This window comes from Hyperolius riggenbachi, chromosome 1, assembly GCF_040937935.1.
Source record: "Hyperolius riggenbachi isolate aHypRig1 chromosome 1, aHypRig1.pri, whole genome shotgun sequence".
NCBI lineage: Eukaryota > Metazoa > Chordata > Amphibia > Anura > Hyperoliidae > Hyperolius > Hyperolius riggenbachi.
Genome location: NC_090646.1, coordinates 134,470,346 through 134,484,830, shown reverse-complemented (window position 1 = coordinate 134,484,830; position 14,485 = coordinate 134,470,346). Strand labels below are relative to the sequence as shown.

Here is a 14,485-nt window from a genome sequence, read left to right as displayed (position 1 = left end):
TAGGAAGGTCTGAAACCAGCTAAGAACAGTACCCCTTAGGCCACAGTAATTCTTCAGTCGCTGGATTAGTATTTCATGGTCCACAGTATCAAATGCTGCTGACAAGTCAAGAAGAATCAGAATTGAGCAATCACCCTTGTCCCTTGCAGTAAGTAGATCATTCATTACTCGGACTAATGCTGTTTCAGTGCTGTGCCTTTTCCTGAATCCTGACTGAAAAGTATCAAAGATGTTGTTATCTGTAAGCCTGGCTTCTAGCTGGTTGGCGACTGCTTTCTCGATAACTTTTGATAGGAATGGTAAGTTCGCCACAGGTCTGTAGTTGGTTACAGAATCAGGATCTAGTGATGGTTTCTTCAGGAGGGGTTTTATGATTGCTTTCTTTAGTTCTTCTGGGAAAAGTCCACTTTGCAAGGAGCACTGAGTGAGTTCCACTCCAATGAGTTCTAGTTGACCATGAGCTTGTTGGTTAGTCTGTACCTCAATATGTTCCTAACTGTGGAAACAGACAGCTGAAATCTCTGAGACAGCTTTCTGTACCTTTCCCCTAAACCATGATGGTGAACAATCTTTGTCTTCAGGTCATTTGAGAGTTGTTTTGAGACTCCCATGTTGCTACTGTTCAGAGAAACTTAAAAGAGGAGGGAAACTTACAATTGACCCCCTTAAATACTTTTGAGTTCCAATAATTAGTTCTAAAGGTTTTGGAATCAATAAAATGACAACAGTGTCCAAGTGTATGCACCTGCCTAATTTTGTTTAAACAATTATTGCACACTTTCTGTAAATCCAATAAACTTAATTTCACCTCTCAAATATCACTGTGTGCGTCTCCTATATGATACATTTAAATGACATTTTTTATCATTACAACCAACGATTTATACAGGAAAATCATGACGATTAACAAGGTTGCCCAAACTTTCGCATCCCACTGTATGTGTTTGATACAGCCAAACCTTCCACTCCTGACAGAACCAAGAGGAGGAGCAATATTGTGAACTAAGAAGTTTTAAGTTTATTTTAAAAAAATGGAAAGTAAAAAGTATAAAGGAGAGTCACATTACCCAGAGCTGCAGCAGGCAAGCTGTCGGCAGAGAGGTTACTGACGGAGCTCATTCACCTGCGGGGGACAACTAAAGCAGCTGCTGTCCTGGCTGTGATTTTTTCTTCCAGTGAGAACGAGGTAGGAACTTTGGTACATTCCTACCTTGCCCCTGGCAATCTGTCTTTTTCTAGATATGGTAAGCTGTTCTTACAGCGTAGCATCTTTATGCCCCCTGCAGTTTCTCAGGCTCTGACGAATACACCTCAGTGAGTCCATCCCCCTTCGACTGTACATTTGTGTTCCTGTCATGCATGATGGAGCAGAGTGGTCAGTACATGCAGATCGGCACCAAGTAGTTACTTAGAAGTTAGAATTCTTTATTGAAGAAAAACATGCAGAGATTGAACCATACACACATCATCAGGAAATCCAGCTTACACAGAACAGAGAGGAACACGGTGAATACAGGAAATCACAATACCAAAGAAATCATTGCAGCACTTTACATTTTACAGTGTCATCTTGTGGTTGCTTTACTATACTGCAGATTAAGTAATTATGTTGATACTGCCAACAATGCACAGTACAGAGCCAAGTTGAGCCTCCATGTTTGTAGTGATGTATTACAGCATTGGTTCCCAACCTTTTCCAGGTCGTGACACATCACGACAAACATTCAGATATCCGTGACACGTCACATCATGCCAAACATTCAGATATACATGACACGTCCCGTATGATAGAAAAGATTCAGTAACAATCTGCTGATGCTGCAGGCACAATGAGGGGCTCAGTAACAATCTTCTGATGCTGCAGGCACAATGAGGGGCTCAGTAACAATCTGATGATGCTGCAGGCACAAGGAGGGGCTCAGTAACAATCTGATGATGCTGCAGGCGCAATGAGGGGCTCAGTAACAATGTGCTGATGCTGCAGGCACAGTGAGGGGCTCAGTAACAATCTGCTGATGCAGCAGGCACAATGAGGGGCTCATTAACAATCTGCTGATGCTGCAGGCACAATGAGGGGCTCAGTAACAATCTTCTGATGCTGCAGGCACAATGAGGGGCTCAGTAACAATCTGATGATGCTGCAGGCACAATGAGGGGCTCAGTAACAATCTTCTGATGCTGCAGGCACGATGAGGGGCTCAGTAAAAATCTGATGATGCTGCAGGCACAATGAGGGGCTCAGTAACAATGTGCTGATGCTGCAGGCACAGTGAGGGGCTCAGTAACAATCTGCTGATGCAGCAGGCACAATGAGGGGCTCATTAACAATCTGCTGATGCTGCAGGCACAATGAGGGGCTCAGTAACAATCTTCTGATGCTGCAGGCACAATGAGGGGCTCAGTAACAATCTGATGATGCTGCAGGCACAATGAGGGGCTCAGTAACAATCTTCTGATGCTGCAGGCACAATGAGGGGCTCAGTAAAAATCTGATGATGCTGCAGGCACAATGAGGGGCTCAGTAACAATCTGATGATGCTGCAGGCACAATGAGGGGCTCAGTAACAATCTACTGATGCTGCAGGCACAATGAGGGGCTCAGTAACAATCTTCTGATGCTGCAGGCACAGTGAGGGGCTCAGAAAATCTGCTGATGCTGCAGGCACAATGAGGGGCTCAGTAACAATCTTCTGATGCTGCAGGCACAATGAGGGGCTCAGTAACAATCTGCTGATGCTGCAGGCACACTGAGGGGCTCAGTAACAATCTGCTGATGCAGCAGGCACAATGAGGGGCTCAGTAACAATCTGATGATGCTGCAGGCACAATGAGGGGTGCTCAGGTGTATAGTGGCCCCAGTATATGTACCCAGGTGTATAGTGGCCCCAGTACATGCAGCCAGGTGTATAGTGGCCCCAGTATATGCAGCCAGGTGTATAGTGGCCCCAGTATATGTACCCAGGTGTATAGTGGCCCCAGTACATGCAGCCAGGTGTATAGTGGCCCCAGTATATGCAGCCAGGTGTATAGTGGCCCCAGTACATGCAGCCAGGTGTATAGTGGCCCCAGTACATGCAGCCAGGTGTATAGTGGCCCCAGTACATACAGCCAGGTGTATAGTGGCCCCAGTACATGCAGCCAGGTGTATAGTGGCCCCAGTACATGTAGCCAGGTGTATAGTGGCCCCAGTACATGCAGCCAGGTGTATAGTGGCCCCAGTACATGCAGCCAGGTGTATAGTGGCCCCAGTACATGCAGCCAGGTGTATAGTGGCCCCAGTACATGCAGCCAGGTGTATAGTGGCCCCAGTACATGCAGCCAGGTGTATAGTGGCCCCAGTACATGCAGCCAGGTGTATAGTGGCCCCAGTACATGCAGCCAGGTGTATAGTGGCCCCAGTACATGCAGCCAGGTGTATAGTGGCCCCAGTACATGCAGCCAGGTGTATATTGGCCCCAGTATATGCAGCCAGGTGTATAGCGGCCCCAGTATATGCAGCCAGGTGTATAGTGGCCCCAGTACATGCAGCCAGGTGTATAGTGGCCCCAGTACATGTAGCCAGGTGTATAGTGGCCCCAGTACATGCAGCCAGGTGTATAGTGGCCCCCCAGCTGGAGCGGAGCAGCGCAGCAGAGAGGAGCATTGGGTAGAGCAGCGGGGAAGGGCGGACGTTTCCCCCCCACTTCCCTCACCATGGGGCTCCTCTCCCTGGCTCTCCCCTCCAAACATTGCAGCGGCGGTGGCTGGCAGCGGCGGCGGTGGCTGGCAGCGGCGGCGGTGGGCGGGATTTACCTCCTCCAGTGTACCGGCGAGTGGACGCTGTGCCTATGCGTGCAGCTAGTCTGGTCTAGTGAAGACCAGACTAGCTGCAAGCACGCACGCACAGCGTCCACTCGCCGGTACACTGGAGGAGGTAAGTCCCGCCCACCGCCGCCGCTGCCAGCCACCGCCGCAATGTTATGGAGGGGAGAGCCCAGACGAGCAGGGGGAGCAGAGAGCGGCGACACATAGCTGGTGCCGCCGCGACACATAAATGTGTCGCGGCACACCGGTTGGGAACCTCTGTATTATTGTGTTGAGCTCCTGCAGCATGGCATATCTTAAAGAGAAACTCCAACCTAGAATTAAACTTTATCCCAATCAGTAGCTGATACCCCCTTTTACATGAGAAATATAATGATTTTCACAAACAGACCATCAGGGGGCGCTGTATGACTGATTTTGTGCTGAAACCCCTCCCACAAGAAGCTCTGAGTACCGCGGTACTCTGGGCAAACTGCCACATTGTAACAATGTTCACAGACAGGAAATAGCTGTTTACAGCTGTCTCTAACAGCCAAAACAGCTAGGAGCAGCTACATAACCTGCCCACAGTAAAAATGTCACCATGTAATAAATGTCAGAATGTAAATCAGGAGAGGAAATATTTTACAATGAGCAAACACTGACTAAATCATTTATACATAATTATGGTAAAAAAATGAAGCACTTTTTTTACTACATTATTTTCACTGGAGTTCCTCTTTAAGTTGTTGCTTATGCTCGCTCGCTGTCTAAAGCAGACTAAATTAAAATCATTCCAAATCAGGTGGAGGGCGCATCCTTACAAGTTTGCCTCAGGCAGCAAAAAATCGAGAACCGGCTCTGGGCTTCTCTAATACTTTTAGCTATAGACCGTGAACAAGCATAAGCAGATCAGGTGTTCTGACACAGCTGCCTGGGGTTTTACTGGATAAGCCATATGCTTGTTCCAGGGTTGTAACTCAGACACTTCTTATGCCAGAAGATCAGCAGGACTGTAAGGCAACTGGCATTGTTTACAAGGAAATACATATGGAAGCCTGCATATCACACTCTCACCTCAGGTTCCCTTTAATTACATTAAGCAGTGCCGACCTTTGCTATAATTACATTTGTGCTGTACAGTCCCTCTCCTTGCAGCTCTTGTCTGTGCATGTCATGTGACATGCATCGAGTCACAAGGAGATAGGCTGTATGGCAGCTACAGTGAAGAGAGAAGACCTGTTTGCCCGCTGGAACAAGGTGATGTATGATGATGCCACTGCTCTACTTCACCCCTTTAGCCCCACACCCTACTCATTGTTACGGCCCTCAATCAAATCCCAGTAGCTGCTGGTCAATTTCCTGGCAGCTAGCTAACTAACCAGCAGCTCCAGGGTGTAAGCTCAGTATCCAGTCAGTGAAAAGGGTCTGCGAGCAGTTTAAATTGGGGTAAGGATACTATTAGCATGGAGTTTGAATGTTCTTACGGCACGAGTTTCCTTCAGGCACTCTAGTTTCCTGCAGTGTGTCAAAATCATACAGCCAAGTTAACTGGTCAAACTCCCTCTCCCCCCCAACAAAAAAAATACATTTTCTATCAGAGATATAAGACTATGTTAGCAATTAGCACAATTTAATGAAGATAAGTGACTCGACCTGCATTGATGAGATGATAGGGTTTTATTCACATACCACAGTGGTGAGGTTAACAAGCACAAGGTGTCATCCAGTGTGTCCTTTTTCAAGTGCTAACATAGATAAAGTGTACACACCCATTTATACATAAACAAACCTAAAAGACACATCCCTAATGGGGCGGACACAGACCTAACGAAACATCATAGCTAAAAACTTTTAAAGGAGAACACATTCACAAAAAGCATCTCAAGTTAAAGTCCGCCATGGCCCTTGTTCAATTAACTTTTTCTCCTGAGTTTTCTCCTAGGAGATTAATTATTTTCCATCTTCTCTTTAAAATAGACTATTAACTCTTTCCAACTTGAAAAGTACCAAAAAGTAGCCTAAAAAAAAAAGTACAGTCAAAATGATTTGGTCTAAAGGGCATTTTATTGATAGGGGGCTTGATTCACTAACGATAGCGCAAAGTAACAGTGCAGGTAAGCTACTGTTACGCACACTACTGAATCACTGTGGCTTAATGAAGGATCACTGCATGGTACACGCGCTAGTGGCAGCATAGCATGTGTTACCTAGCAGCGACCGATGTCTTAATTGGCTACGTGGTAGTGACGTATCTCTAACACAGTACTTCACTAGCGACGCGTTAATGTAGTAGCGGCCATGCTAGTAAGGTATCACCCTCGCGATACGTCACTACCGCGAGGCCAATTAAGGCATCGGCTGCTGCTAGGTAATGCATGCTACGTTGCCACTAGCGCGTGTAGCATGCAGGGATCCCTTATTTAGGCCTCATTCACATCAGGGCTGTTTCTGTATGCTTTTCACATTGCCCTGTGCGTTCTGCGAGGTATTGATTTTCCCATGTAATTAAATGTGCCTGGTTCACATCTATTCGCTGTGCTGAGCTGCATTACAAAAACGTAGGGTTGCATTCATTTCTGTGCATTGAGCTGTAAAGCGCAAATCAATGCAAGTGAATGGGTGCACTTTTTAGTGCATAGAAGTGCATACAAGCGCATAGAAGCGCATGCCTTTTTTTACCCCTTTTAAAAAAAAAAAAATCTCTTCATATGAAAACAAAGCTTTATTGACAACTGCTACTGCTACAATAAGCAAAACATGCTTAAAAAAAGTGCACCGCAACGCACTGAAACTTGCCCTAAAGCGCACACAAACGCATGTGTTTTTTATCATGTGCTTTTACACGTTTCTCAACACACCCAATGTGAATGAGGACTAAGTCGCGGTGATTCACTAGCGGTAGCCTACTTGCTCTGTTATGCTGCGCTATCGTTGGAGCAGTGTTTTTCAAATCACCTGTCCTCGGGATTCCCGAACAGTGCATGTTTTGTAGGCAACCTAGGAGAAAACTCAATAAGAGAATATGAAAATTATCTTCTAGGAGATAACTCAAAAAAGAAAAAAGTAATTGCATTTGGGCAGGAGGGTCCATATGCAATTAACTTTTTCTCCTGAGTTTTCTTGAAGGTGATATTTTCACACTTGTCAATAAATTGGGGTTGATTCTCACAAAACCGCGCTAACTCATAGCACTGCCGCGCTATGCTTCGTGTGCGGCTTACAGCGCATTAAACTTTACGTTCGCTATAACAAATGTTTGCGCACGTTCACACAGCACAACGCTCACAAAAGTACGCGTTGCGCCGTGTGAACGCACACAAACATTTGTTATAGCGCTCATAAAATGTAGTTGCCCCAGTAATAAGCACTGATCACACTGCTATTTGATGACCAACAGACACTGTATAATGACCTGAAGAAGTGGGCTAATACTCACGAAACACATTGCCCTTTTCCATGCTGAATAAATGGTCATTTTTTTCTGAACACGTTGCCTTCCTTGGAGGAAAGCCACCCCTTTCCATCCATTTTTAACAGTTTTCAATTATTAAGGTTAGAGTGTTTGTCTCCTAATTACCCTATAGCCAAAGCAAGACATGCTTGCCAGCTGTATAGGCTTCTCCATTTCACTGCTGAGTAGATTTACAAAAGACTTAGGCTCGCTTCCCACTTGTGCAGAAATCGTACCCCTTTGGCACATTTTCTGCAACTCCGCTAAATGCAGGAAACGGATCCTATACTTGAAAATAAATTCCACTGCCACAAAAAAGCCAGAATGCAGAGTCGAAACCTGCCATGGAACAAAAAACGTTGGGTGTATGGATGCAATTAAAGCCTATAAGAACAGATAGTATCCATTCTCACTAGGCTGGTGGCTGCGTCCACTTCAATCGCCATGTTTGATCGATGATAATTACGTCTCCCCTGGTTCTGCCACTACTGACTCCTCCACTCGGTTCCGGAGCCAGAAAACAGATTGGTGTTGGGCACAAGCATGGGGGTCCCCGTTGAATTCCAAAAGCTCAATGGGAATCTTTAGCAACAGGGAGGATTCTCAATGGTTCATGGTGGACCAATGAAAATTCTCCCTGTTGCTAGGGAGAATTGGTCTATTGTCATACAATGGGGAGCCTCATGCTCCTGCCGACCTCTAGTCTGTGAGCATTGGGGCTGAGCAGAGGAGTCAACAGCAGCAGAACCGGAGGACACAGGACTATGCGGCGCAGAGTGCGACGGAGTGCAGCACTTACCGTGCTGTTTTGCATCTTGCTTTAGTGGGAACGGAACCTTACTGCAGTCATTGAAACTACTGTTAACCCAAAAACCTAATTCTGTGCTCTAACCGCTAACATAACTGTAAATTCAAAACATATGGGGATTCTAGATGTACAGCACGGCTTCATAGTTACAGTGGCACAGCAATAGGAGAGCAAAGGTTTTCAATGCATCAAGGCCCTGGACAGGAGGGGACCCACACGGGGCTCTCTTTTATTTGCTGTATCCACCTTATATTGGTTCCCTAATGGCAATGATCGCCTATACAGTGGTGTGAAAAACTATTTGCCCCCTTCCAGATTTCTTATTCTTTTGCATGGTTGTCACATCTAGATGTTTCTGCTCATCAAAAACCGTTAACTATTAGTCAAAGATAACATAACTGAACACAAAATGCCGTTTTAAATGATGGGTTTTATTATTTAGTGAGGAAAAAAACTCCAAATCTACATGGCCCTGTGTGAAAAAGTGATTGCCCCCATTGTTAAAAAATAACTTAACTGTGGTTTATCACACCTGAGTTCAATTTCTGTAGTCACCCCCAGGCCTGATTACTGCCACACCTGTTTCAATCAAGAAATCACTTTAATAGGAGCTATCTGACACAGAGAAGTAGACCAAAAGCACCTCAAAAGCTAGACATCATGCCAAGATCCAAAGAAATTTTGGAACAAATGAGAACAAAAGTTCTTTAATTGAGATCTATCAGTCTGGTAAAGGTTATAAAGCCATTTCTAAAGCTTTGGGACTCCAGCGAACCACAGTGAGAGCCATTATCCACAAATGGCAAAAACATGGAACAGTGATGAACCTTCCCAGGAGTGGCCGGCCGACCAAAGTTACCCCAAGAGCGCAGAGAAAACTCATCCGAGAGGCCACAAAAGACCCCAGGACAACATATAAAGAACTGCAGGCCTCACTTGCCTCAATTAAGGTCAGTGTTCACGACTCCACCATAAGAAAGAAACTGGGCAAAAACGGCCTGCATGGCAGATATCCAAGGTGCAAACCACTTTTAAGCAAAAAGAACATTAAGGCTCGTCTCAATTTTGCTAAAAAACATCTCAATGATTGCCAAGACTTTTGGAAAAATAACTTGTGGACCGACGATACAAAAGTTGAACTTTTTGGAAGGTGCGTGTCCCGTTACATCTGGCGTAGAAGTAACACAGCATTTCAGCAAAAGAACATCATACCAACAGTAAAATATGGTGGTGGTAGTGTGATGGTCTGGGGTTGTTTTGCTGCTTCAGGACCTGGAAGGCTTGCTGTGATAGATGGAACCATGAATTCTACTGTCTACCAAAAAATCCTGAAGGAGAATGTCCGGCCATCTGTTCGTCAACTCAAGCTCAAGCGATCTTGGGTGCTGCAGCAGGACAATGACCCAAAACACACCAGCAAATCCACCTCTGAATGGCTGAAGAAAAAAAAATGAAAACTTTGGAGTGGCCTAGTCAAAGTCCTGACCTGAATTCTATTGAGATGTTGTGGCATGACCTTAAAAAGGCGGTTCATGCTAGAAAACCCTCAAATAAAGCTGAATTACAACAATTCTGCAAAGATGAGTGGGCCAAAATTCCTCCAGAGCGCTGTAAAAGACTTGTTGCAAGTTATCGCAAATGCTTGATTGCAGTTATTGCTGCTAAGGGTGGCCCAACCAGTTATTAGGTTCAGGTGGCAATTTCTTTTTCACATAGGGCCATGTAGGTTTTGAGTTTTTTTTCTCACTAAATAATAAAAACCATCATTTAAAACTGCATTTTGTGGTCAATTATGTTATCTTTGACTAATAGTTAACGGTTTTTGATGAGCAGAAACATTTAAGTGTGACAAACATGCAAAAGAATAAGAAATCAGGAAGGGGGCAAATAGTTTTTCACATCACTGTATTTGTGCTTTGAGTGGAGGTAATCGCTAGAAAATCCCCTCACACTGTGGCTGTACTTGGAAAGGTTTGGGCTGTGCTCTGGGAGTGTGTGTTGTGCAGGGGTCAGTGGAATATTAGCACTGGGCCTATGCCTCGTTAGCTATGCCAGTGCTAGCCCCATAACAGAGTGTCTTCTATCCAATCCCTTCTGTGGCCTGTTTATGCAGCATATCTAGCTGTGTGTTGTCAGTGTGGCATTTCAGCTGTGCCTTTCACATGCAGGCAGAGTGCATGTGGAAATCTTTCATAGCAAGAAGGCCCGGTAGCAAGTGATTTATGGACTTGGGATGAAATGTTTCATGCAGGGAGAGATGAGAGGTTAAACACCTGTCTCTCGGCATTCCACTGATGAGATCTCCCTTCATTCAGGGGCACCATTAGCTACTTAATACTGAAGTTCTTCATGCTATCTAATACTTTTTGGGTACCTCTAGGTACTTAACATTGAGGGTACTTCTGGCTACCTAATACTAAAGGGCACCTGTAGCTACCTATGATAGGCAAGAGAAGTAAGGGAGAAGTGAGCACACTAGAGGTACAGTTTGGAGGTCGAAAGGTTCATGGAGGTCGCAATCTAAGGTGTGCCTATAGGCTCCAGTGAGGTAAATCCGGGCTTGGTTTCATGCAAGCAGCCAGGATTTAGGTATCTCACAGCTCATAACAGTATTTTTCCCCCAACTTAGTTCTGGTAGCGTGTCACCCATCCAAATTTTAAAGCATGCTTCATCAGCACCATCTTGGGATCGGTTACCTTTAAAACCTCCCTTGCGGTATTGAATATGCACGTCAATACAAAACATGCTGCAAATGGTATTGACATGTATATACGTCCATACTCTCCTGCACTGTATACTAGACCCTTGCTTGACACATTTTGGCAAGTTACAGGGAAAAAAAAGTTATGAAAAATAATTGGAACAATTTTTGCACAGAAATTCTGGGGGATATTGAATGCCAGGGAGGTTAATATTGGTTGGTTATGAAAACAGAAGAGAAACAAACTACTATTATCCCTGATGGATCATTCTTCCTGTCAAGCATCCCTACATCCATAACCACTCATATATCCTAACTGATAAAACACTATAATTCCTCACTCCATTTTCCTTACGGCTAACAGTCTAAAATTACTTATAACCCTTTCCCTCCATTGTCTGTCCTTACTCTTATATATAGAAAGACATTAATGCAGACAGGAATATTTAATGTTATTCCAAATGCTCTTAGCCCTCTGAAGATACCCATGTTTAACTATTTCAGCCTTCAGTGTTTTTTCACCTTATGCATCCGAGCAATTTTCACATTTTAGCACTCCTCCCATTCATAGCCAATAACTTTATCACTACTTATTACAACAAAATGATCTATATCTTGTTTTTTCATCACCAATTAGGCTTTCTTTGCGTGGTACATTTTGTTAAGAATTATTTTATTCTAAATGCATTTAATGGGAATGTTATGAAAAAAATGGGAAAAAAAATCATTATTTCACAGTTTTCGGCCATTACAGTCTTACAATAATACATGCTACCATAAATAAAACCCATTTATTTTATTTGCCCATTTGTCCTGGTTATTACACCATTTAAATAATTTCCCTATCACAATGAATGGTACCAATATTTTATTTGGAAATAAAGATGCATTTATTCAGTTTTGCGTTCATCACTAGTTACAAGTGGAGATGTCGGTGAACGGTTCCCGAACCGTTCGCCGGCGAACCCCTCACCCTTTACTACTTCCGGGTCGCTATGACCCTTAGTAGTACGGCTGCGCTGGGCCGGCGTTGCGCATCCCTGATTGCGCACCTGTTGCCGGGCACTTTCTGCACATGTGCATGACGTCATGAGTGATGTCACGCTCATGCGCAGAGAGTGCCCGGCAACAGGCGCGCGATCAAAGACGTGCACTGCCGGCCCAGCCAGCCATACTACTCAGGGTCATAGCGACCCGGAAGTAGTATTTCCCCATAGAGATTTGCGGGCGAACTGTTTGCTCATATCTCTAGTTACAAGCTCATAATTTAAAAAATAACAGTAATATACCCTCTTGACATACGTTTTAAAAAGTTCTGTCCCTAAGGTCGAAATTTATGATTTTTTTTATTGTCTTTTTTTATGCAAAATATTTATTTGGGTACTATGGGAGAGTTTGGGAAGGATGGAGTTAATTTTAAATGTAAGTGTGGGTCTGTTTATTAAAAAAAATGTATGTAGGTGTAATTTTACTATTTGGCCACAAGATGTCCCTGTACATTTTTTTTCCTGTGCGCGCGTTAAGCATGTGAACAGGAAGTAAAGTGTGTAGGTGTAAGTTACAAGCTAAACAATGACGCAGGCATCTAATTGATGCCACGATCATTGACACGGTGACCTAGATCAATGAAAGGGAACTACGTTCCCAATCATTGATCTCTGCGCTAACATGCGGCGTCGAGAACAAGGCCGCGCTTCTCTGCTAGCATGAGCTGCAGCATAGCCACACCTGCGTAGTAGCATGAGCGGCTCTGGCTTACTGCACGGGCACGGCCATACTCAGACAGGTACAGTACGGCTGCTTGAAGAGGAGTGCAGCGCCAATCAGATTACCAACAAGCCCTTGTCTTTGGAGAATCTGTACTCTGCAATGGGGAACCAGAGGACAGTAAGGGCCCGTTTCCACTATCGCGAATCCGCATGCGTTGCCCGCATGCGGATTCGCACAGCTAGTACAAGTGGATGGGACTGTTTCCACTTGTGCGTTTTCCTGCACGTTTTTCTGTGCAGAAAAAATCTGCAGGGTAGGGCCCTCAGAATTCGCCTGCGTGTGGAATGCAGGCGAATCGCACGCAATGTATTTAATAGGGAAATCGCATGCGTTTTTCCCATGCGTTTTTTGCCGCGATTTCGCATGCGATTTCGCATGCGATTTCGCATAGGTACCCATGTTAATTCACACAGGCAGCGACATGGTTAAAATCGCATCACCCTAACCTATGCGAAATCGCATGTGAAATCGCGGCAAAAAACGCATGCAGAATCGCACATGCATGCGATTTTCCTGCGGTGATTTGCCGGCGATTCCGCAACGCTATAGTGGAAACGGGCCCTAAGGGAAGCCTCATTAGGATCAAGAGGCTTACATCTTCTTAGGTTAGTATGTGATTTTGTACCCGATACTCGAGCTTCAGGCACACTTTAAATGCATTGCTCATACATGCAAGCTGGAATTATTTGCATTATGTATTTTAAAGAGACTCCGTAACAAAAATTGCATCCTGTTTTTTATCATCCTACAAGTTCAAAAAGCTATTCTAATGTGTTCTGGCTTACTGCAACACTTTCTGCTATCACAGTCTCTGTAATAAATCAACTTATCTCTCTCTTGTCAGACTTGTCAGCCTGTGTCTGGAAGGCTGCCAAGTTCTTCAGTGTTGTGGTTCTGCTATGAACTCCCCCTCCAGGCCTCTCTCTGCACACTGCCTGTGTGTTATTTAGGATTAGAGCAGCTTCTCTCTTCTCTCCTATCTTTTACAAGCTGGATAAATCGTTCTCTGAGCTGGCTGGGCTTTCACATACTGAAGAATTACAGACAAGGGCAAAGCTGTTTGCAGGAAGAAACAAGCAGCCTGTCACTTCAGTGCATGAGAACAGGGGGAAAGAAACACACAAATGATCTCTTGAGATTCAAAAGGAAGGCTGTATACAGCCTGCTTGTGTATGGATGTATTTTCTATGTGTGGACATACTGTACATCAACCTACTTCCTGTTTTGGGGGCCATTTTGTTTGTTTATAAACAAACTTTTTAAAACTGTTTTTAACCACTTTTAATGCGGCGAGGAGCGGCGAAATTGTGACAGAGGGTAATAGGAGATGTCCCCTAACGCACTGGCATGTTTACTTTTGTGCGATTTTAACAATACAGATTCTCTTTAACAATCTCAGCAGATCTTTATAAATAAATAATTTACAAAATAAAAAGTGGTTATATTGTGCTAAACTTATATTCTTCTTTAACTGCCAAGCACGTCCTAGGTATGTTTTGGCAGGCAAATACCTTTAACCGCCAGCAACGTAGCTAGTACATTCAGGGCCGGCTCTACACTTTTTGCCGCCTGAGGCAAACTTGTGAGGCTGTCCCCCGTCCCCCCGCGACTCACCAACCTCCAGAGCGTAGCGACCCATGCTCTGTTTTCCTCCCCGCTTGTCAGATCGTGTCCTCCGCTCCATCTATTACATTAATTGAATGATGGAAATAAAGTTTAGAGTCAATTAAACATATCATTGAGTAGATAAAATACATATATTTTCATAGATCTATACATCAGTCCTGAAAGAGGGACAAACGAAGAAGAAAGAGGTAAAGAAGGATTTGGTTCCCAAAGAGGAACTGCCCCTCCAAAGGGACTGCCCCTCAGGACAGAAAAGTTGCATACCAATACATATCTGGTATTGTTGGTTTCAGCAGGATCAGGGCTTTTACAAACAGTAACATTTTTTGTCAGTAAATGTAA

General features: G+C 44.4%; 1 protein-coding gene across 1 annotated transcript in view; it reads left to right on the top strand.

Annotated features, from left to right (window-relative positions):
* Nucleotides 1-4,987: 4,987 nt before the first annotated feature.
* Nucleotides 4,988-14,485, top strand: part of CLOCK (clock circadian regulator) — a 123,237-nt gene continuing 113,739 nt past the window's right edge. Inside the window, exon 1 of the mRNA XM_068278578.1 lies at nucleotides 4,988-5,043. The gene's annotated coding sequence lies outside the window, so the exon portion shown is untranslated. The remainder of the gene's footprint in view (nucleotides 5,044-14,485) is intronic.